This window comes from Pygocentrus nattereri, chromosome 22, assembly GCF_015220715.1.
Source record: "Pygocentrus nattereri isolate fPygNat1 chromosome 22, fPygNat1.pri, whole genome shotgun sequence".
NCBI classification, from domain to species: Eukaryota; Metazoa; Chordata; class Actinopteri; order Characiformes; family Serrasalmidae; genus Pygocentrus; species Pygocentrus nattereri.
In genome coordinates, this window is record NC_051232.1 from 12,628,703 (window position 1) to 12,654,282 (window position 25,580).

General features: G+C 40.9%; 1 protein-coding gene across 1 annotated transcript in view; it reads right to left on the bottom strand.

The window, feature by feature from the left end:
* The window catches only part of npy1r (neuropeptide Y receptor Y1), a 48,480-nt gene extending 27,609 nt beyond the window's left edge, over positions 1-20,871 (bottom strand). The window contains exon 1 of the mRNA XM_017717452.2: positions 20,782-20,871. The gene's annotated coding sequence lies outside the window, so the exon portion shown is untranslated. The remainder of the gene's footprint in view (positions 1-20,781) is intronic.
* Between the last annotated feature and the right edge of the window lie 4,709 nt (positions 20,872-25,580).

Genomic DNA, 25,580 nt, shown 5'->3' on the forward strand with positions numbered 1-25,580 from the left:
CCACAAATGAAGGACTAAAGGATGACCAACACAGCAGATGAGCTATCGTCTCTGACTTTACATCTACAAGGTGGACTGACAAGGTAGGAATGTCTAATAGAATGGACAGTGAGTGGACACAGTGTATAAAAAACTCCAGCATCAGTACTGTGTCTGATCCACTCGTAACAGCACAACGCACACTAGCATACCACCCCCATGTCAGTGTTACTGCAGTAAAAACTTCCGACAGCAGCCATATATACTGTATGTATGTATGTAAAGCTGCACTGTGTCTATTTGTGGCATGCTGAAGAAACGAGTACCATTAGTTAAATTCCATCCACTGGCTTGCATGCATGCGTCAGTCAGTAGCACGCATGCATGTTGGTCAGTATTGTAAGCATCATGGTGTCAGTATTCTCTGTTGTTGATACCAATACTACATTAAATTGCCACTCTCTGCACTGACATGATTAAGGTAATGGTGCAGTTCTAGCACTAAGCTTTCAAAATTTTCTCCCTCCTCCAAGATATTGTGTTTCTACCAGATGTTGACATAATACGGAAAAGGGTGAACTTGTGCAGTGGTTCTAGATATGAATGGGTACATTTTGTTTTATATTCAAATAATCATGAATGTTTAAATTATATAAAATATTTTTTGCACACATGTTTAATGAGCACAAGATGTCTGAAGTCTGTTCTTCACTAGAAGAAAGTAAAGAGCCTCTGTCTTACTTTTTGGCCAGAGTTTCTTAATCTGTTCATTCAAAGAAGGACTCATAGAAAAACAGATAGCAGATAGCTAAAGGCCTCTGCATACCAGATGAGAAGTACTGTGCTGCACTGCCAGAGGAGAGAATCTCTCTGTGGTGTGAGGCAGCAGACAGCCAAGAGTGTAGCTATAGCACATAAGAAGGATCACAGAAAAGCACAGATAAACATCAAACTTAGGCCACAAATTCAGGTCTAAAAGAGTTGAGGTGAATTATAAATGCATCACAGGCAACGTGATCACTAGCAGTGCACAGTACACTGGTTTGTCCATACCGGTTAAAATTCTTCCTCAGGTTCTCTTATACTTGTATGCCTCAGATGAGCGCAGATAATGCAGTTTACAAACAATGCACATTAATGGTGTCAGTGATGTTTGTCACATTTCACTGAAAAGGCAGTAGACCTCCTACTGTCTAGTCTTGGCATCCAAAGTAGTCCACTTTTGGGGTCAGCCTAAGCCTAATACAGAGAAAGCCTGGCTGAAGAGCCACTTTACTCGCTCAGCTGCTTCAGACAGCATTGTAGTCTCCTGGCCTTGTCTGTGCAACAAGCTGTAGACCAGCTGGTGCTGACAACGTGGACGGCTTTAATACTTTCCAAATTAGCCTATGGGATACTCCTACTCACTTAAGAAATTCCCTTTTGTCTTAAATGGTGTAGCAGAAAGGTGGAACAGGAAAAGTGAATACAAAGCTGCAAATAAAAACAGAAAGCAGTGATTTATATATGTAATTTGTGTACTGTGTACTTGAATGAAAGCCAAGACAAGATGAGTAAGGTTTTATGTTATCAGCTTTATCTTTTTTTTATATTTAAAGTTGGGACAGGAGAAAACCTAACGAAATGTTCCAAAAACATCTTAAACAGGTGATGTGATCATGCTTGGGTATAAAAAGAGCATTCAGGCAAGGTGTAGTCCTTACTAAACAGGGATGAGACAAGACCCACCACTTTGACAAAAATGCATCAGCAAAAAATCCAAAAGTTTAAAATGAACTGTCCTTAGCCAGAGACTGCTAGGATTTTAGGTACTTTACAGTGCATAATGACATTTAAACATTGAGGGAATCCAAAGAACTCTCTGTGTGTAAAGGACAAGACCCTCAGTGCCATGATCTTTGATCCCTCAGATGGCACAGCATTAAAAACCGACATGTTCTTGTACTTCTTCATGTACCTCTTTGATGGAAATCACCACATGAGCTTTGGGAATACTATGAAAAACAACTGTCAATAAACACTGTCTATCACTGTATCCACTTAGTTTATGTTAAAACTGTACTATGCATAGCAGAAGTCCAAAAATGCTGCCGATTTCTCTGGGCTCATCTGAAATGGACTGAACACAGGACTGCACACTGAAGACATGTAATGTGGTCTAATGAGTCGTCCACCTTTCAGACTATTTATAGAAATTATGGACATTGTGTTCTCTGGGTCAAAGAAGAAAAGCACCATCCAGATTGTTACCAGTGTAAAGTTCAAAAGCCAGGGTGTTTCATGATATGGGGATGTACGGTTAACCTGCACATCTGTGAAAGCACAACACATTCTGGAGCAACATACACTGCATTCTAGACGGTGTCTTTTTCAGGGAAGTACATGCTTATTTCAACATGACACTGGAAAGCCACATTCTGCATGAGCTATAATAGCATAACTGCATAATCAGACAGTGTGGGTGCTAGACTGGCCTATCTGCAGTTCAGAACTGTCTCCTATTGAAAACCTGTGTAAAACACAACAATGAAGGCCCTGTATGTTTATGCATCAGAAGATCTGTATAAACAAAGAAAAGAATTTCGCTGCCAAAAATGAAGTATTTCGTGTCTCCAGCCCACAAACAATTAGAAATCAAACTGAGCTGGATCCAATAAATTTGAATGTTTTATTAATTGTATTTTATGCTGCACCGGTTTAATAAAATTAGCTGAGATACATTGAGTAGAATTTACTTATGTTTTATCAGAAACAACAACAATGCAGAAAAAAATGACAGATTTTGCAGTCCTCCGACTTCCCAAAGGTAAGACCTTTTTAATTACTGCAAGGAAAGAAACAATTTCCAAGTAAGTTGCTGTAGCAGTTGCAGTTCTTTTAAGTTACTGCAGCTACCAAACATGTAAAATTGTCTGTGTTGTAAGTCAAATTTGAGCTGGCAGCTAGCTAATGCATTTAGATTTTGATTAGTATAGAAGCCCAGCCTGGACTTAAACTACAGATTTTACTGTTGAGGTACGGACAGATGTGAGGTTCTCTGATGTGTCGGCAAAAGACTTACTGGAAGATTCCACCCGTACTGAGGAGAGCAGATTACACCTATATTGAGGAGAGTAGATTACACCCGTACCGAGAAGAGCAGATCACACCCATATTGAGGAGAGCAGAATACACCCATACAGAGGAGAGCAGATCACATCCGTAATGAGGAGAGCAGATTACAACCGTACCAAGGAGAGCAGATCACACCCATATTGAGGAGAGCAGATTACAACTGTACAGAGGAGAGCAGATCACACCCATATTGAGGAGAGCAGATTACACCCGTACAGAGGAAAGCAGATCACACCCATATTGAGGAGAGCAGATTACAACTGTACAGAGGAGAGCAGATCACACCCGTATTGAGCTCCGAGCCGCGATAGCTAGCCTACTGCGGTCTGTGGTGTGTGGGACTGGTGTAGCTTGGTGGCGAGCAGGCTGACGGGCTCACACCACAGAACACGTTTGATGCTTTTCTCACACGAGTTTAGGGGTTAAACACAGAAATCTGAGGGAGAGAAGTCGAGTGACCGGTACAGTTAACTAGCACTAGTTTAATAAGGACAACTAGCTGCCAAGTGATTCTACATGCTAACGATCCGATATCACACTAAAGTTGGTCACATCTGTTTTTCCTCTCCTTATGTCCCTGTTTCTCAGGCTTAACCAGATCTTTTCTTCTTGCAGTCACACGTTTCCTACATCTACCACCAGCATTTCTCAGGTATGGAAGCAGCTTCTATTGACCTCTTTCTCTGGCATGCTGCTGGTTTGTTTGAGATGAACGTGTGTGTCTTTAACTGAAGTCAGTATGTCTGTGTTTCTCACGACTGACTGTAACAGCCTTTGGGACAGAACAGTTTGTGATGTTTTTCTCATGGAGGGTGCATGTTGACTGAATACCTTTTCACAAGTAATATTTAACCAAGAGTATTTCTGCTCTTACCAACACCTCTCTTACACAACAACGGAGAGGCTGTGTATTCTAGCCACACTGCTTCTCTCTGATTGCCAACTCCAGAAAAAGCCAGAAAAATATCTCTCAGCTATAAAAGCAGCATGTTTACTGGATCCGAGGCGCCTGAATGCTCATACAGATGCAGTTAGCCAGCATAAATGTGCCTGTGTCTGTTTCAGTTGTCTTTTACAGCCATCCACTGCTGCTTCTGGTTCTCAGCTGCTCAGGAATTGTCCCAGGTACTTTCATTTGAAGTATCTTTATGGTGTTGCTCTTTGTAGTATTAGTACATATTACGCTAAATAGTCTTTTAGCACAAGACATTGTCAATATTATGTATTTTAACATGTATTTGACTCACCTGCGTTGCTTTTTTCTTTACTTTGCAAAACTGTTATATGAAACAATATAATTTTAAATACTGTGTGGTATTGTAAAATACCGTACAGTGTTGTTTACAGTAACCTGCTCTTGCACTGTTTTGCGTATACCTTTGTCTTTGTTGTTACTGTGTAGATTTATCTTTGACACTGTTTACTATTTGTTCAGGATTCTTCATCCTTATGTGTTGTATGGCGAGTATTTAATACTAATTTTGCTCTCTTATTTTTTCATTTTACGTGCAGTCATAAGGAATCCATCTTCACAAACTGCAAGTGACCAAGAAATTGAGCAGAGACCTCCACATCTGTCAAGAGCTGAGTATTTTTAACAGGTAATTTAATAGGTGTTCATTCTCTCTCCCAAACATCCTCTACATATATGCTCACTGGCTGTTTTTACAGTACTCCTGACTTACAGATTGGAGTCCATCTGTTTCTTTGTATACAGTGCGATTGCAGAACTACAGAGTGCACATATACATTAAATAAACCTGATTCAATAGAAAAGTAAGTAAATACAAGGCGGCATTGCCTAATAAAGTGGCCGGTAAGTGTACACATATAGTCAAGCACAGTGATGTAATTTAATTTGTCTTTTTTGTAAAAACATTGGTGTAGCTGTTACCTGCTGTTTCACTCAGTATGTCTGAATTGTGTGTAAGTTGTATATATTTTGCTTAGGCAATTAATGCAGTTGTTTCTAAAGGATTTCTGGTGTAATCAATTCATTTAAGCTTACCTGTGAACACGTGAATTTTTCAAGACATGATGTAGTATATAATGTCTTAATATATGATAATGCATATATTACTTTCTTAGAACAGTGGCAGATTATTGATTGATCAAGTGTGTTCACCTGTGTTGTACTTGTCCTCTTTGCTTGAGACTAGCTGTACTTAGTACAACAAATATTCTTATGTTAGCTCAACTAAATATTTTAGTGCTGCCAGGTATCAGCCAGTAAAACCAGTCATTTACAGAAGTTGACCAAACGAGATAAAACTAAGGGAAATTGGTATGAATGCTGAATGCTGGTTTCTCGTATATTCACTACATTGGCACTCAGTTTAACAGCAGAAGGCCTCGCGTTCATCTTTGTGTAGGCATCATGCCCGAGCGAAGCATCGGTCCAACTTTTACTTTGTTTTTGTTTTCTGGCTACTGAGAGTGTCGTGCAGGTCCCTAGTGAACACCTGATGGACAGTGTGCGAGTTCTCATGCAGAACTTTTGGCAGTGCACACTTCAAGTTCCAGTCCGTATGAGAGACTGTCTTATATCGAACACCTTCTTCGGTCAAGTCTGGACTTCTGTCTGAATTCATTATTATTGATCAGCCAGGGCAAGTGGCTGATTCTTTTCATGATCTTTATTCATTCCACTGTGCACACGTGCTGTTTTTTCATCATCTCAGCACTGCTTTGTGAGTATCCTGGACATTTAATTGAATCATGGAAGAAAAGTTTCTTGAAGTTCATCAATATAGTCTGTACTTGGATTGTAATGGGTGTCATTTGTTATTTCCTGTGTAATTTACCATAAGCACTTATTGACTGTTAAATCTATGCTAACAAACTAATTCCTTATGGGTTGTACTCTATTTTTTAATGAAATTCTGGCAACTACAGCTGCCGGTAACTTACTGTAAAGCTGAACATTGCAACAAAATACTGTAATGTGTCATACGGTTGTACTGTGTATCACTGGATAGTAATTATGTTAACAGTTTATCTGTTGTTTTTAAAATAATGTACTTACAGATTTACAATATATGCTTTTTTTTTCACTAATTAATCTTAAACAACAGTTCTCAACAGAGAAATTGACAGTTGGCAAAAAGCATACTGTAATTTATTATACTTTTCCATATATTTTTACTGTGAAGATCTGGCAACCACAGCTGTAGGAAAGTGTAGTAAATATAAACCAGTTTTTGCTAGATATAAAGCAATTTTGCTCAGACACTTTATAGTAATAATAATAATAATAATAATAATAGCAATTCTTTATTTTTATATAGCGCTTTATCAAGGACCCAAGGACGCTTGGTAGATATTACAAAATTTTGTTAAATTACTTTGTATTTTCTCCGTATTTGTGGGCTACCATGACTCATAATGCGGTACACTATTACTAAATACATTTTAACTGTTGCTTTTATTAACATGTACTTAATTATTTTTTTGCTTAAATTTAATTCATTTATTTAATGCATTTTAATGAAAGTTTAGGTAAGTAAAATCTATTCAATTATATTGCGTGTCACTTGTTGCCATAATTTTTTTTAAGTAACCATTAACCATTTTTACAGTCTGTATCAATTCACAGCACGAAACACAACATACACGGAAATAAAGGTACCATGCAAGTACATGATTCGTTCATCAAGGTATAAACAGTGTAAACGTTTCCTCAAGGTACAACAGTGGTTTTAATGTCCAATTGTCCACCTTAAATAAGTTTTTCCCAGTGGAAAAGTAGATATTTGTATCTTTTTAAACAAATGTTTTAAAACAGAACCATTTCATAAAAAGCCTGGCGTTGAGACGGGGTTTGTGGAGTCAGTACAGCTTAGAAAATATCATTATTATTATGGTACAGTTATGTTCCCTGACTAAAGGTACTGGGATGTCCCCCTGAGGATACCAGCACAGTGATAAGAAGGGTACTGCAGCAGCGACAGTGTCCTACCTTTTTTTTCTGAGAGTGTACAGTGATATTCACATTAATAATGGCAATGTCACAGAATACATTTACTGTTCTCTCCGTTAGTACACTCAGAACCACAGCCCTGCGGAAACCAGGCACTTTTTTTTATAACTTTAATAATCCAAATGAACTCGAAGCCAGTGTTAACAACATCAGCATTTTTCATGTTCACAATGTAATCAAATTCAGTTCGGAGAAACAAATCCTCTCTAATGTGGTTCTGTAGACTGAACACAAGCTTCCTTCTTGTCAGTCTGCTGTAAAGTGGCAAGCAGCTCACACGCTCTCCACACACTATTCCCTTGATAGTAGTGTTCTACAAAGTGACCTTAAGAGCAGTGGACTATTAAGGGAATAGGAAGGCGTTTGAGGCGGACCTGTTAAATGTCACGTTAGAGTGAGTGAAATCGTTTTGTTATTCCACAACACTTTTTTAGGCCTAGGCTGAACGTCGGGAGCTGAAAAGCGGCTGTCAACGTGCTCAAACACAAAACTCTCTCTCAGAAATGTCTTCTCGAACACATTCGCACCGACAAAGCTGAGCAAGACAATCAAAAGACAACCAGCTGTGTGAGAGTGACTGACAGGCTGCACTAGAAGTTTTATTACTAATAGGAGAAAACAGGCAATGTTTGCTGTCTTTTATTAGCTATGTACAGACAGTCGTTTGACATATGGTATATTTTATGGCTAATATTACTCTTCACAAACTCCTGACTGCTCTTAAGGGACGCTGCATGAGTCAGATTTCCTTATTTTATTATTAATTATGTGGGTCATATTGAGATGTATTTGCGTGTAAACGAACAGCTGTGTGTGTGTAAGTTTGTTATTGAATTATCCAGAAGGAGGCCCCAATTAACAAACTTCAATCCTATTTTCCGGCGGGGGCACTACTTCACTCTAAGACGGGGCTTAATTGGTTTGCAGGATAAAAAGCCCATCATTTATTTTCCAGTCAGTGACTCAGTCAGTTTTTAATGCATACTGTATGTGTGTATCAAACAAAAACAGCGCTGTCTCTCAGAATAACAAGCAGAGCCAAAAATAGTTCGGAAGTTGTCTTACAAGCAGGAAAAAAAAGTGTAGAGGCACAACCTGCTCCTCCCTCTTCTCTCTCTCTTTATCACTATTTGTGCCTCTCTCTATCTCTCACTCTCTATACCCTGTCTGTCATTTTACAGCACTGTCTCTAACATCCCTCCATTTCCCTCTTTCTAACTTCCCATTCTGTCTTTCATTGTCTTCTGGCTTTTTTGTCTCTTCTTGTCTCTTTTTCTCAACTTCTCTTTCTCACTCTTTATTTCTCTCTGCTTCTTTGTCCCTTTCTTTTGTCTTTCTTGCTTTCTCTTCTTTTTCTCTCCCCCTCTCCCTTCCCTCTCTTTTCTAGCACTCTATCCCTCTCTCCCTCTTTCTCTCTTGTGTTCCCTCCCTTCTTTCTTGCTTTTGTTTTTTTCTTTCTCTCTCCCCTTCCCTCTTTCCTTCTCTTCCTCACTCTCCCTTCCCTCTCTTCTCTATCTCTCTATCCCCCTCTCCCTCTTTCTCTTGTTCCCTCTCATTATGTATTCTCTCTCTCTCTCTCTCTCTCCTGTTTTGCTTTCTCTTCTTTTTCTTTCTCTCCCTTTTCTTGATCCTCTCATTCTGTTGTCTCTCATTCTGTTCTCTCTCCTGTCTTTCTTGCTCTCTTCTTTTTCTTTCTCTTCCTCTCTCTCCTCCTGGGTTGGCTATCTTTGAAATGAAAGACCTACAAGTAGGACAGTGGTTATTCTCTGACCGCAGCAGATCACATTTGATGGCTAAAAGCCGCCCAGGCAATAACACCTCAGATCATTCCAGCAAATCATTAGACATTTGACCCGGCTGACGAAGCACCGACAGAGCGCTTTAACCGTCTTTAACGGCTCCAAAGGGAGATGTTAATGCTGTTGTCATGGCAATGAAGTGAGATCATCAGTCGTAGTGCTTTTTTGCCGTGCAATTACAAAGATGGTAGAGATAAAGAGCGAGATGAAGCCACTTTAGTTGGCTTAAAATCTACAAACTAAGCAACAGCCTCAATGTTTCTTCATTCAACATCAACCCTTTCAGATCTACATTAAAGCTTTTGTACTTTCCATGACTTTTGTTGAACTTTTGTGTTTTGCATAATTATGTTGTCATTTTTTCAGAGATATTGCAGAGACGAGTTTTACATGTCCACAGATTTAAGACTTTAAGACTTCAAAAACACAATAACAGGAGATATAAATCTGTAAACAACATCAATAAACACTTCTATAGACTAGAATATGAGATATTACTTTACAAATATAAGTTCATAAGTATCAATAAACACTCCCAGTACTGGCTGACCGACAATCAGCTGAAATAAACAACATTAGAGGCAGACCGGTCACTATTTTTGGAGCCCAAACCTTTCAGCACAACTGGCTAATAGCTGTTAACGACTGAGGGCGGAGCTGGATGCAACTTTACAGGTGTAGAAGTTCTCAACAGCAAAACAAATGTTCCGCCACTGAAAGTCATGGACGCAAAAGCACACAACACTTTTTCAGATCCTCATGGCCATAAAAGTCTTCAGAAATGTGCAGACAAATGCCACAATATAACGTTAAAGCAAACAACGATGTAACTAAGCTGAGGATCAGCAAACTGTCACTACAACTGCTACTGAAAAACTAACAACAAACATTAACAAACTGGACAAAACAATACTGACCTACTGATTCTGTGAAACAGTAAAAATAAGTTACCCACATGTCAGGAAGAAACATCCTCATCCTTTTCATGCCTTTCAGCTCTTAATCAAGCTGGAGTCAGCTTGTTTTTCACCTGCTGCTTTCTCTGCCAAATCTGTAGGCCATGAAGCTAGTGTAGTGTAAGTGCTCAGATGCTAACATGTTAACAAAAACGAATCCAGAAAGCTTTGAAAACAAACAGTGTTAAAGAGAGTTTACAGTGTCATAAGATCTAAATATGTAATATACATCAGAAAAAAGTTTTTATTAGTGAAATAGTTATGACAAGGCTGAAGCCCCTTATATTCACTAGCTTCTTGTATATAAGATTTCAGCTGCTCAACACGTTGGCATCCCCTTTGTTGGATTTTTCATTTAATAGTGAAACCCATATCATGTGCACTATTGCTCCCCTGTCCCATCATGAATACGGAACTGATGCAGGGGAACCTTTTTGAACTGTGCACTGATAAGCAGCTGAGTGGTCTTTTGCCCAGAGGACACAGTGTCCATGATTTCCAAAAAGAATCTCAAATGTTGATTTGTCAGACCGCAGGACACTTTTCCACTTCCCCTCAGTCCATTTAAATGAGCTCCGGCCCAGAGAAGGTGGCAGCATTTCTGGATCCTGTTTATGCACAGGTTCATCTTTGTGTTTTAGAGTTTTAACTTGTATTTGTGGATGCAGCAACGAACTGTGTTCAAAGACAGTGTTTGTCAGAAGAGTCCATGAAGTGATTTCCACTATAGAATAATGTCTGAGAGCGCTGCATTAACATCATGGCCAGCAAATACTGGTTTTCAGCCTTGTCCCTGGCATACAGAGATTTCTCAAGATTCTCTGAATCTTGTCATTATGCACTGTAGATGATAAAAAGCTAAAGTTGATCGTGCAGTCTTTCATAGAGTGGTGAACCCCTCCCCATCTTTACTTCTGAAAGACTCAGCCTCTCTGGGATGCTCTGTTTATACAAAATCATGTTACTAACTTGTTCCCAATCAACCACCAGGTGTTTTTTTTTTTAGCATTACATAAACTTACCAGCCTTTCATTGCCACCGTTCCCAACTTTTTTTAGAATGTGTTGTTGGAATCAAATTCAAAATGGCCAAATATATAAAAAAAAAAAAAAACAATAGAATTTGTCAGTTTCTACATTTGATATGTTGTCTTTGTACTATTTTCAATTAAAAGTAGGGTTTAAATGACTTGCACATCATTGCATTTTGTTCAAAGCATCCTAACATTTTTAGGATTGGGGTTGTTAATACACACACACACACACACACACACACACACACACACACACACACACACACACACACACATAATGATAGATAGATAAATACACAAATAAATATCTTTTTTTTACCTTTTAAAATGTATTTTAGCCAGAGCCATTATATATAGAGAGACTGGTCACTGTTTAAAATAAATAGGAAAGCTCGTAACGTTCAACATGTCATCAGTTTACGGAGAAAGTTCCACGCTTCACAAAAAAAGAGCCAATCCGTTTGCTAGTTACACCACGAAAGCCCTCGTCATTGTGGAGATCTGCTCAAGCACGGTATGCAGAATAACCTGATAACAATCATGTTTTTCAGAGTTTTATGTGAGCCAGGTGCTACAAACTATGTATAAGGTTTTTCTGTCCGATTTAATCAGTGATTTCAAACACGTGTTTGAAATGGTAATTTGACCTTCACTTTAAAGTATTTTGCTCTCTCCTCATTCAGGGAGAGGAGTCTGGTCTGGCTGGAAATAACTGCCTGGCAGCACTACAAACATGGCCAAAAAGTGAAGAGACTTTCCTATACAGACTTTGTTTTGGCACTATTGTGATTTACCAGACAATAAATAAACACAAAAATAAACGTGTTAGTATTTCTTTTCTAATTGTCTTGAAAACACACGGTATTGTGATGTATTAATATCTTGTAATGTATCATATCTTGAAATCTGTGTATACACCCCTGCATTACACTCCAGGTATCATTTCACCTCTAGTAGTCTGATAACAAAAGGAATAATTCACATCGATTTCTCTAGTACCACTGAAAAACCTGCATCTCTTTCACTCAACACTGATTCTCGATGGGACGGCTGGTCTGACTGGGTTAATTAAATTCAGTCCTTCAAGTGCTCATCCAATGAAAGCATCGCCTCCTGAGACTCTTCTGTCTGATGCTAATGTCGATAAGCCCAGCTGTCATGAGTTCTTAAGTGATGTAGGAGTTTCCCTGTTTAATTGTATTGAGTATTGAATGCAGTGAGCTTGATTCAGTGTATGTGCCACACATGAACGAAGTAAGCAGTAAATCCTGACTGATCATGTCGGTGTGATTTTACTGAAGAGAAAACATCTCGCTTCTAAATTACACTCCACTGCCACACTCCAGGCAATACAACTGACCACAGATCAGGGCTACATAATGTTAACATCATGCAGCATTAAATCTCACCAGGCTTACTTTTTATGACTAACTGACCCTCAAAGAATTTTCCTTCTCTGCTTTCCTTCTCAGATTCGACATAAAACCACATGGTGCAACTGAAAAACAGAACTGCCAGTACTGAACCCGATCAAACCAGAACTGAAATTACAGAGGTAGAACAGACATTGGATAACGGAAAAAAGTCCAGTAATGCAGAACCAGATCAGACAATACAGAACCGGAACTGAAATTAAAGGACGTTTCAACACGTTTTGTACACAGTACCAAAACAGGTTATATGACGTAACAATAGGTGAACGCTTTCAGTGCTTTATAGATTCTTAAGAGGTTCTTTAAAGAGCTATCTACAAAAGGGCTCCATCGTAGAAAAGAACCATCCACCCATTCAAATCAACATTCATGCATTCAAATGAAACAAGTTGCCATGTTTCTATAGATCCCTGTTGCCCCTGCTAAAGAACCACTGAAGCAGGGATGTGCATGGGACTTGGATACTCAGTTAACTGTTTGAAGCGCTTTTGAATAAAACATACAGTTTTAAAAGAACAGTAAAATGTGGTGAGATCTCTTGTATTTGCAAGTGTATTAAACTATATTTTTCTGCTTGAAACACAAGTGCTGTAACGTAAGCACATTGCCAAAAACATGTTATAGATGTGACCGAATGCGACTTTTTATGGCGCAGCTTTATCAATAACCTAGCTAACTTAATTACTCTAGCTGATGATAGCTGGGTCCAGGAACAGTGAAATATGTTTTCATATAAATTAACATGTTGTCACATCAACCCTGTGTAAGATGACAGTGAGTCCTCATGAGCATCCAGCGGTGAACCTGAAGATGGAGCCTCCTTTACTCATCCAACATGAAAAATTTGTTTCTCGGCCTCATCGTGCCTACGCCTTGTATGGATGCTCGAATATGAAAACGCACATCTCTACCTTGAAGAAGCACTTTAAAGGATGTAGACTGTGTTGCCACAGAAACAGAACAAACAGTACAGAACCCAAGTCAGACAATACACAACTAGATTAGACAATACTGAACCTAAACAAACACTATAGGACCAGATCAGACTGTAGAGAACAGGATCAGCTACTACAGAACTAGGGATGAAAGGTTTAGCGGTTTCACAGTAAAATTACTGACATTAGCATTTCGCTGGGGGTCTCGGAGGGCGCTGGAGCCTATTCCAGCATTCATTGGTATTACCGCTTCAAATTAGCAGCAATCTCCCTGACACAGGCAGGCAGTGACAGGTGCTCTGGAGATTTTTCAGCTTTCTCAAAGTCTGAAGTCTGGTCACATTTTGATTTTCGTAAAAGTGCAGAGGGGAGTTTGATTGAAGATGTTCACCCTGTCTGCAGAACATGCAGGAAGAAAAACGCTGCGAAAGAGGGCAACAGTTCAAAGAGCCCTCTTCGTGACCACGACCTACTACTTTATAGCGAAGGTGTTCTGATGAATTGTGCTAGGTCTAAATGTCCTACTGCAGCACAAATTTACAGGTAGCACTGTACAAGAGAGTCTACATAGGATGTTTAAATAGCTTAAATCTCCTTAACAAAAAACACTACCAGCATTAAAACTACAAAGCTGAAGTTGGCTTCTTTGTCAAACTTTCCTGATCCACCTCAAAAGGTGAAGCCTATTAAGAATGAATTCCATGTACATTCGTATTTGTATATTCTTGAAACAGAACACTGTGTAGACCAGTTTATTTCTTTGTTCTGTGTGGAGTTTCCAATGTAACAATGATGTGACTAATTATTTGTATTTAACTGAAGTTCAGTAAGCGGTTGAACTCTGTTGAGTCAATGAGCCTACTTTGTTTTCAGGGGGAACCGAACATTGGAAAACACTGCTTTTTAATTTGCCATCTTCAGCATTGTCATGATATTCCGAAATCACCTACAAATTAGCATGTGTTATACAAAAACCTTCAGGTTATGTTCAGACTGACAGCCTAAATCTGACTTTTGGCATATCCAAATTGTATACAGATGGATTTTTGATAGTATGGAAAGCAAAAAGTAAAAAAAAACCAAAAAAAAAACCACGAAACCTGATTTGCAAAAAAGCACACCTGGAGTGGTGAAATGCGATTCCAATCTGATCTTTTTTCCAGTCAGTGTCTTTGGTACCACTCGCAAAGTGACACACAATGCCGATGTCAAATCCAGAGTGATAGAAAAGCTGGGATGCAGGAAAAGCACCAAAGACTCATGTTCATGCCAGAGAACTTTCATGAGTTTGGATGGCGAGATGATGCACCTCCATCTCTCCTGCATGTCATTATTTTTATCTCTATACAGAACCAGAACCAATAGTATAGAACTATATAAGACAATACAGAACCAGAACCAGTAGTACATAACAGTATGAACCAATACAGAGTCAGAACCAATAATATAAAACTATATGAACCAACAAAGAGTCAGAACCAATGATATAGAACTACTGATTATGAACTAGTACAGGGTCATGTATATGAACCAATACAGAGTGAGAACCAATAATACACCACTATATGAGACAATACAGACCCAAAGCCAATAATACAGAACTATATTGCTATGACATAACAATAGGTGAACCCCCTTTTGGTGCATTAATAACCTTTTTTAGAGGTTCTTTCAAGAGCAAGAACCAATAACTCAGAGCTACATAAAACAATGCAGAACCAGACCAGACATTCCAGAACTAGAACCAAACTAGCAAGTAGAGACAAAGATTAGTCACTAGAAAACCAGAACCAATAGTACAGAACTATACGAGACATTACATAATGGAACCAGAATAGAAGCAGAGCTGTCAGCACAGAACAATATAGAAGCAGAACCAAATGAGACGTTACAGAAGCCGAACCAGATCAGACAATAACAAGACAGGCCAGCCACCCCTGAGTCGCTGATTAGAGACAAAGACAGCGAAAGAAAGAAAGAAGGAAAAAGAAAGAGCAACTCTGGGATAATGAATACAGACAAGAGTGAGGGAGAAATAGAGAGCGAGAGGGTGAGAGATTAAGACATACAATAGATGCTCTGCTGTGTTGAACTGTTGAAGAAGCTCTGGAGAGCGAGCTCTGAGTCTGGTGTAAATAGGTCCCTCTCAGAGCCACACTTTTGGCAATGATTGCACTGTGCTCTTGGAAGCCATGGATTTTTTCCTGGCTTATCTGTAGTCACCCTCTGCTTCAAATGTGTGTGTGTGTTTATACAGTGCCTCCATCTTTCTATGTTCTCAGTGAGACCAGCTTAAGGCAATATCCAACCAAGTGATTTACAGTAATATGCAATTTTCCTCATTCCCTCCCCCTCTTCTCTCAGCACTCATCCTTTCTTCTCATCTTTCATAACATCCTCAAAACCATGCACATCCTTCTCCTGAAACACTGACACGAAATGAACTTTGATATTTTGAACAGGCGCCGAGATGTGTTTATAGACCACAATAAAGGACGGTCCCAATGGGCCAGTCAACAATCAGATCTATATTTTATCTGGTCATGTAATGTTCTAATATATCCTTCAGATGTGGGGCGTTTCTGCTTTTACCCACACGACACTGAGTGGAGCTCACATGGCAACTATTACACAAACAACAGTCTCCAAATGGAGGATAAAGGAGAACCATCAAGAACTTTGGAAATGTCAGCATAATCAGGGTACATGATCACAGAGGTTTTCAAACTTGGATTGCCCAAATCATTCCCTCAAAACCGCTGTAGCTTACACATGCAGTATTATATGACTTTGATTTTGAGAGGTTGTGTTCTCTGGTCAGTTTGAACACAACTGCCTGGACATCAAGAGGAGCTGCTGACATGCGGAATGCCCGCAAACACTGCTATATCAGCAAGCATCCGCTTACAAGGCGTCCTTTAACAACCAAAATACCAAAAGAAAGAGCTAACATTACAAATGGTATTTGCTGAAGTGCTTTTGGTGGTGAAACATAAACCATGCTGCAGTAAATGGTACCCAAGACTAAATGATCTCTAACAGTCTGGAACCAACACCTACGGTATTGAACCAACACCCATATTGTTGAATTACACCAGTGTTTAATTAAACTCCCACAATGTTGAATGTATATGCACAAACTTAATCATTAAGATGTAAACAAAGTCATTCAGAGCGAGTTGATGTGAAAAGCTCCATTCTCCAGAAACGTCAGAATTGTTCACAATAGTGGTGACAGGGAAGCAAGCATTTGAAAGCTCCCTCATAGAACGTCATTATGAAACGTTTATGGATACGCCTGAACCGAACTGATGCCTGAGACATTGTTTTATGATAGTGAGATAAGGTTTGGCCTAAATTGTATTTGCCAGGCGTTGTAAGGTAAAACAATACCAAAATAAAACTCACTGTTTGGATTTACATCTATTTTACCAATTATTAACACTACATTTGAAAACGTAGAAGGTGTGTAGGCTCACTGGTCACTTTGGATAATAAATAAAAATGGCTATATTTGCCTTGCAGTCTCTGGTTTCTTTCACCACCCATTGCAAAAATGCGAAGGCAGTAAGCTTCTCTATAATACATCATTTCACATCAAACTCCCACAGAACTGAATTAGCACCAAGTCTGAGGTGAACATCTACAGTATTAAGTGAATTCGTACAATGTTGAAAAACTCTTACACTGTTGAATTGGTCCATTATGAGCCAGTTTTCCCAGAAACTCTTGGACTAAAAATAATTTCCAGTTGTGATTCACCACTGATACTACAATTTAGTCCAAAATTAGGCTTAGTCCTTTTCTGGGAAACTGGCCCCTGAACGAATGTGTTGAATGAATAACTACAGGGTTGAGAATTAATTCTTACACTGATTATATTTGTTGTTTGCTGGAGATATAAACTGTAAACGATAGATATTTTAAGATTGTTCAACACTGTAGGCCTTAAACACTGTGGGCTGGTCTCATGAACATAGATTAAACCATGTGTTTGTAGTAGTGTAGGTATAAGCTTAATCTGAGCCTCCGACTGGCCTTGTAGGTTTTAATTCAACACATTAAGAGCTCATTACAGAGTGCAGTATTCAATTCAACACTGTAAGAGCTCATGAATCACTGTATTCATCACTGTGGGTGTTACAGGGTAATTCCACTGATTTTTTCTTTACATTTCTGCATAATAGGTCTGGGCGACAGGTCGATGCAATCACATATCCTGATTGTGTAAAAGTTGATAATTGCACAGATTCCCCTCAATTTACTTTACATGAATGGAATCGAAAATGAATCTTGACAGGTTTGGGATTTTCAGCTCGCTTCACAGTGACTCACTACAGAAAAAAAATGCTAAACTGACTGGATGATAGCGTAGCGCAGTTAACTCTAACCTGGGGAGAAAGGTGCTCTGATCCCCGTCTACAGCCGGTGATCTTAAAAAAATGTAATAAATAATATTACACAAAACATACACATAATCCATGCTATTTTACTCTTAAGACATTGAGTGATAAAGCGGCCTAGAAAATACTGTGCCAATCATTTTTAGATATCACCCAGACCTACTGCATAATTCAGTTGCTGAGATGTAAACAAAGTCATTTGTTTTGGTGTGTGTTAAAGCAGCACTACATAAGGTAATAGGCTAAAATATGGCGTGTGTGCACTGTTCCGAGTCGCTCCGCAAAGCCAGAAACAAAAAGGTCTGACGTGCCGGGACATAATTTAAGGGAGTTTTTCGGACTTTGTCATAAATCTTTGTGTTAATGTCACATGCACAGGCTCAAAAAGAAGGTCCAGCTTGACGTTTAGGTCTCAAATACAAACTTAACATTGTACTGACGAATAAAAATGTTACAGCTTGAAAGACTTAGGGATCTGCAGATTTGGACGCCTTTCCCTGTGAGCATGTTGAAAGAATACTCAAAGAGAACTTAGTCAGGATGTAAGGCTGGGTGTACGTGTGGTGACACGACCTCTTAACAGATTTCTAAAACGGAGAGCATCACAAACTCAACGTCAGCTTGTCACAGAGTTTCTTGTCGTCTTTTTGCGGTGAGGGGCCCTCACGTGAGATGACAGGGCAAAGAGTGAGTATAACACACAAAGAGTTTAGGCTAGGAATAAGAACTCAAACTTCCAGATGTCCTCAGAGATAATGACACAAACAGAGCTAAACTTGACTGGACTGGACCTGTTTGTGCTTTCACATGTAACGAAAGCGAAACGTGTGGATTAACACAGGGCTGAGGAACGCTGATTTCAACTGGAGAAACATTTCACTACAAACCGGCAGCCGAGCTGAAATTGTAAAGAAAGGGCTTTGACGGATGGATCAATACATCATAAACATAACAGCCTGTGTTTTGTTCAGACGGTGTTCACGCGCATCTCTTTGCCTTTCTCTCCACTCTTCCAGCTCTCTGATTGGCTGTTGTTTGAATCACTCGTTGAGTAAATCTCTGACCTCCTCACACCACAGGACTCATGAACGTTTTAGGTCGGAAATATCAAACATGTCTAATAATATGGGCAGGTCTCCGATCACTTCCGCGAAAGATTCACTCGTCTCTCCACTCACACTACCAGATCATTCACGCCATCAGTCTTGATCTGGAAAACCGCCTCATATTGTGAAAATTTGTCACAAGGGACAAATCAGCCTTAAAATTTGATAAAAATTGTGGAGTGTAGACCCAGCTTACGTGAATCTTACATCCTACTTACGTCACATTACCTCAAACTATGTCATAATTTTATGTAAGTTAGCTTTCAGTGCGGTTTGGACGTCTGGTTCCTATGACCACCACTGTGGACGACTCTGACTCAGGCTGGAGGTTAGGGATCCAGCCTTGTGACCAGAAGGTTGCTGGTTCGATCCTCAGAGCCGACAGCACATGACCGAGGTGTCCTTGAGCAAGACACCTAACCCCCAACTGCTCCCCGGGCGCTGCGGATTGGGCTGCGCACCGCTCCAGGCAAGTGTGTGTGTGTTCACTAGTAAGTATGTGATGTTTCACTTCACGGATGGGTTAAATGCGGAGGTGAAATTTCCCCGTTGTGGGACTAACAAGGGTCTCTTAATCTCAATTTCATGCCAAACCACCCCAAAAGACTTCCGTCAGAATTCCTCTTTAACCCAACTGTTGATTTAAGTCTGTAAGACTTCAATTGACACTTCACTCTTTAAAAAGATGGTACTTCAAGGGGTCTTTAGTAAAGGGAATAGTTGGATTTAGAACCATGAATTCTACATAGAACCATTTCATCTTTAAACGGTTCTTTTCATGGTGAAACTGCTCTTCAGGTTGACGGAGAACGTGCTGTATTCGTTTCTACATAGCTCCTTTCTTTGAAAATGGCTCTACATACGCAGCACCACTCCTGCCCCTGGGGTACTACCCTTGAAAGTACTACCCCATGCCTTTGGTCCGGGAATGTAATTGTACCATAATCCATTGCAATTCTAATTGTAGAAGTTGCATTGGCTTCAGAGACCCCACCTCATCTTGCCTTATTGCTCCGTATTAAAACATTAGGCTATGAAAAGGTACAAACATGTACTGTTGACTGAGAAAAGCAGATTTAAGGTACACGCCTTAAAACCACTGTTATACTTTTAGGGGCACATTTATATTGTTTGCACCTCAAAGAGCACAAAACGCACCTACATAGTATTTATGTCTAACAGCACCTAAAACGTTCTGCCAGTGTTACAGACACATCTGAAGAACCATTTCACCACGCAACCACTGAAGCATGAAACGGTTCTAGATGGTGCTGACGGTTCTAAAGAGAACCGTTGAAGAACCTTCTTTTTAACCCAGTGTGTGCTGGTCCTGCACTGGAGAGTGAACGGGGGATGAAATGCGAAACGGTCTCTGTCGTGTTCACTCGGCAGCCAGAGCTCTGAGGAAGCTCTTCTTCATCATCATCATCATCGTCGTCATCCCGGAGAGAAAAACAGCCCAAGTGCACATTAACCGCGCGCGCAGGCGGCCGTTTCTCCTCCAGAGACGCGCTGTAAAACTTGAGCAGGTGAGCCGCTCATCAGCAGCAGGGCAAAGTACGACCACCGCGGCCCCCTGCACAACTCCACAACCTCCTCACCCAGTCCTCGCTCTCCGGCATGAGGGCACGTTCGCTCGGAGAGCCGCTGGCGCTCACAGCAAGTGTGTGTGTGTTTGCTGACCGAGAGCTTCGCTGCGCGCTCCGGAGTCTCCACAGAACAGCCGGGAGCGAAGCACCGCGGTTGTTTGAGGAGATTTGAACAGTTTGTGAGGGAAAAGGCGCGTCCAGCCCCTCTGTCCCCCTCGGGCTGCCAGCGTTGGCCTCGCTGACATTTACACACGAAGCTTTGCGTTCCAATTGTTCCGTTCCACCTTAAGTGGTGGAGCAGTTACATTGTGGCGCCTCATTTAAGGTGGAACGGGAAAATTCGAACACAAACACAAAGCGGGCGAATAAGTAAAGGACGCCAGCCGGGAAACAGGAGTGAGAGGACGGGGCGAGCAGCCTGTTAAAAGAGTGTTGTTTAAAAAAGGAGGACTTACCCGGAGAGGACAGCCGCTTGAGAGGAAAGCAGCCTGGACGCTCCGTCTCTCTCTCTCTCTCTCTCTCTCTCTCTCTCTCTCTCTCTCTCTCTCTCTCTCTCTCTCTCTCTCTCTCTCTCTCTCTCTCTCTCTCTCTCTCTCTCTCTCTCTCTCTCTCTCTCTCTCTCTCTCTCTCTCTCTCTCTCTCTCGGTGTGCGCGCGCGTGTTGGTCTCGCGCTGAGCTGACAGCGATCTGAACGCGCCTCGAGCGGCTCGCGCGGCGTCACAGTCAACAATCTCCGTGAGCGCCTTGCTCGGAGCTGCGCGCGCGCCTGTGTTCAGTGTAAAGTGTGGAAACGAGATAGTTCATTTGTGATATATTTAAGTCTTGTCTTTGAAGATGGAATGTCAGTGACGGGTTGAGGGACCCAATACTAACGAGGGGGAACCATGTAAACACGTAATATATGGCATAGGTGGGATAATCGTCTGACCCTCTCAATACAAATGCGTGTTTTACTTTATTTTAGGGCTGTCACTGTCCGTTATATCAGTAATCGTATGTTATGGAGTGGTGTGGCCCGTCTGAGTATTACGGTTTGCCAGTCTGACCAAGTTGGTCGACCAATACGAGTATTTTGGTTGACCGGCATGGCCGGCTTGATCAAGTCAGCCGACCACTATTGTGAAGCTTGCTCAAGTGTGTCTCACTGCCAGACCAGCTAAACCCATTTGAAAATATATCCATACAGCTGAGTTTATCTGTTGACCAGCACAGGGTATGTTTCCATCTAGCAAAGTATTTCCAGCTTGTCTACCACCTAGAGAGTGGTCACTAATTCGTCTAATTACTAAGGTGGTTCTCCATGAACAGGGTTGGTGACCACTGTCCTAGACCATCAGAGACCAACTTAGACAATCTCAGAAGAGCTACCAGCAAAATAATTTTTGAATTTTGTTCATTTAATTTTCCGCAGAAGTTCCACCATAAAAATGTGTGGCCTTAGTAATTAGTAAAGGCTTTGGAACTAGTATTAATTGTGACAGTTAAGTTGTGGCCATGACTTAATAAGGCGATGAATGGAAAGAAGATCCAAATGTGTGGCCACAACATGATAGTTAACTTAAAGTTGGGTTAAGTCGCTGCCAAAACTTAGTAAAGTTTGTGAACAAGATAGGTAAGTCAAAGCCATGACTTAGTAAAGCTTTGGAATGAGATAGTTAAGTCATGGCCACGGTTTAATAAAGCTTGGGATTGAGGTAGTTAAGTCACAGACAGAATTTAGTAATCTTGGGAACAAGATAATTGTAGTTAAGTTGTGGCCAGGGCTTAGTGATGCATGGAGAGGGAACAAGGTCCTAATATGTGGCCAAGATTTAGTAAACTGTGGGAACGGGGGTCTATATGTTGTAAGTGGGGGGAAAAATCTCTTACTGGAACAGAGACCAGTAAGGCGTGGCCAAGAGCGAAAGGCGTGCCGTGAACGTTCCGCGTCATCAGTTGGAGATTGATGGTAATAATCGACTTTTATAGACATATGATCTAATTCGGTAGCTAGTTTTCTAGTTTTCTAGTTTGTTTTCACTGACTAAATTGTGCAGTGTGATCAGCCACATGGTTCCCACGGCGTCCACCGCTGGATCCCAAACCGTGTTTCTTTGAACATGTTATCTTGGTAAACGGTAAAGTAAGATAATGAACTCCAGTAGGTTAATTACGAGCTAACTTCAGTTAGTCTGAGCAGTGGGCTGGACTGGTGGCAGCTGCTTTTACGTCTTCGAGAAATGTTAAATGAAGACTTTTAATTTAGGACCCATAATTTAGGCCGTGCATGTGGAGTTGGTTGTTAGTCATGGAGCTAGCTGGGTTAACCTCAACCTCAAAGTCAACAGGGAGGTCAGGTCCAGCAACCGAGACAACCCCTCGCACCCCCTCCTCCTTCTCCTGTTCCTCTTCCTCCTCCTCCTCCTCCTCCTCCTCCTCCTCCATGCCTAGCACAGGTCGATTATTACCATCAGTCTATAAAGTGTATCTACCTGTGGTCCAGCTGGGCGACCGGCTGCCATGATACCAGTAAACCGAATTACCGCGCTGTGTGACGGTGACTCCAACTGATGACGCGGAACGTTCACGACACGCCTTTCGCTCTTGGCCACGCCTCTTTCCCCGCCCCCACACAGAGGGTAAAACCAGAGCAAAGAAAAGAGAGAAGCGCGAAAAAAAATGATGAACGTAAAATGCGAGACGCAAAGAAAAGAAAGAAACGCAAAAGAGGGAAAGTATTGCAGAAACAAAAGAGGAGCGTAAAATGCAAAATGCTAATCTTATATTTGCGATATTTTTTTTTCTCGTCACCATTAAAGACCCTAATTTGACTCCATAGGGAATGAGATTAAATTGTAGCCATTAAAAGCCATGAAGTGCGGTATCTGCAGATATCAGCAAATGAAATAAATGTAATTGAATGAATTTTAAGTACTTTTTGTTGCTGTTCTCTAAAAAAACATTTGTTGCCATTTCCATGTACTTTCAAATATACACTATATTGCCAAAAGTATTCGTTTGTCTGCCTTCACACGCATATAAAATTGAGTGACGCCCCATTCTTAATCCATGAGGTTTAATATGATGTCGGCCCACCCTTTGCAGCTATAACAGCTTCAACTCTTCTGAGAAGGCTTTCCACAAGGTTTAGGTGTGTTTATTGGAATTTTTGACCATTCTTCCAGAAGCACATTTGTGAGGTTCAGACACTGATGTTGGACGAGAAGGCCTGGCTCACAGTCTCCGCTCTAATTTATCCCAAAGGTGTTCTATCAGGTTGAGGTCAGGACTCTGTGCAGGCCAGTCAAGTTCTTCCACACCAAACTTGCTCATCCATGTCTTTATGGACTTTGCTTTGTGCACTGGTGTGCAGTCATGTTGGAGCAGGAAGGGGCCGTCCCCAAACTGTTCCCACAAAGTTGGGAGCATGAAATTGTCCAAAATCTCTTGGTCTGCTGAGGCATTAAGAGTTCCTTTCACTGGAACTAAGGGGCCGAGCCCAATTCCTGAAAAACAACCCCACACCATAATCCCCCCTCCACCAAACTTTACACTTGGCACAATGCAGTCAGACAAGTACCGTTCTCCTGGCAACCGCCAAACGCAGACTTGTCCATCGGATTGCCAGACGGAGAAGTGTGATTGGTCACTCCAGAGAACACGTCTCCACTGCTCTAGAGTCCAGTGGCGGCACTTTACACCACTGCATTCGACCCTTTGCATTACGTTTGTTGATGTAAGGCTACTTGCAGCTACTTGGCCATGGAAACCCATTCCATGAAGCTCTCTACGCTGTTCTTGAGCTAATCTGAAGGCCACATGAAGTTTGGAGGTCTGTAGTGATTGACTCTGCAGAAAGTCACCGACCTCTGTGCACTATGCCCCTCAGCATCTGCTGACCCTGCTCTGTCATTTTACATGGTCTATCACTTCGTGGCTGAGTCGCTGTCGTTCCCAATCTCTTCCACTTTGTTATAATCCCACTGACAGTTGACTGTGGAATATTTAGTAGTGAGGAAATTTCATGACTGGACTTCTTGCACAGGTGGCATCCGATCATGGTACCACGCTGGAATTCACTGAGCTCCTGAGAGCGACCCGTTCTTTCACTAATGTTTGTAGAAGCAGTCTGCAGGCCTAGGTGCTTAGTTTTATAGACCTGTGGCAATGAAATTGATTGGAACACCTGAATTCAATGAGTTGGATGGGTGACTGAATACTTTTGGCAGTATAGTGTATTTGATTAATACACTGTAAATTCTTTCTGTTTTGGGTTTGAGAAAAGTATAAGGGTCATTTCACAAACGTCTCACAGCCGCATATCATTACAGAGCAATGTTTACTGTAGAAATCTTTACTTCATAATTGTCTGAGTACCATATCAACAATCGCTTCTATGGTTTGTTAGTGCCAAGCTAGTAGTGGTGTTCACCTCCCACCTCCATGTAATCACAGTCAATTTCAAGCATTTGTAGCTTGTAACAGAGATTCAAGTGGCATATTTTTTATATGTTGCAGTTTTACAGTGAAGCCTCCTTTAAAGCCTAACTAAATATAATTGGAGGAGCCTGTTAATAGCTGTTCAGCCTTGACCTCAGTGAGCTCATAGAGAATGAATTTTACTTGATTCTTTTTCTTAATTAAGTAATCCTGACAGTCTTCATTTATTTATCTGCTTGCTTTATGGAAATACACAAATGCAGGCTGTTGTTGTGCTTGAGAGACAACAAGACATGATTAGCTCTTTATGTCCACAGAATGATGGAAAACAGAAAAAACACTGGACATTTGGCTGGACCCCAGGAGAAAAAAATGTGCATGCGTTTGTGTGTGTATATGTGTATGTTTTGTGTGTGTGTGTGTGTGTGCATGTATGCTTTGAAGCTTGAGGGCAGCTGAGCTTGAAGGTTGGGGATAGTGGGTGGAAGTTCATTGCTCAGTCCCAAGTGACTCCACTAGGAAAATGGACCTTAAATAGACATGGGCTGTACATATATCTACTTAGATATATCCCATTTCTTCTTTTTACCTCTACCCCTTGTTTTTGAGTGTCACCCTAACTCCTTGGGCCTGAGTTAGTGGTAGTGATTGAAATCTTGCCCTATGAAATGGGACAACCCTCAAATAAAAAAAACAAAACAAAAAAAACCACATCACTTCATTAACAGCTACTAGCGCTGCTCTGTGGGCGACCCGGCTCGTCTTCAGTGACAGCAGAGAAGGGGAAGATTCAGCTCCTCACCGCTGGGCTTTAGTTACATTTAGGGCATCGTAT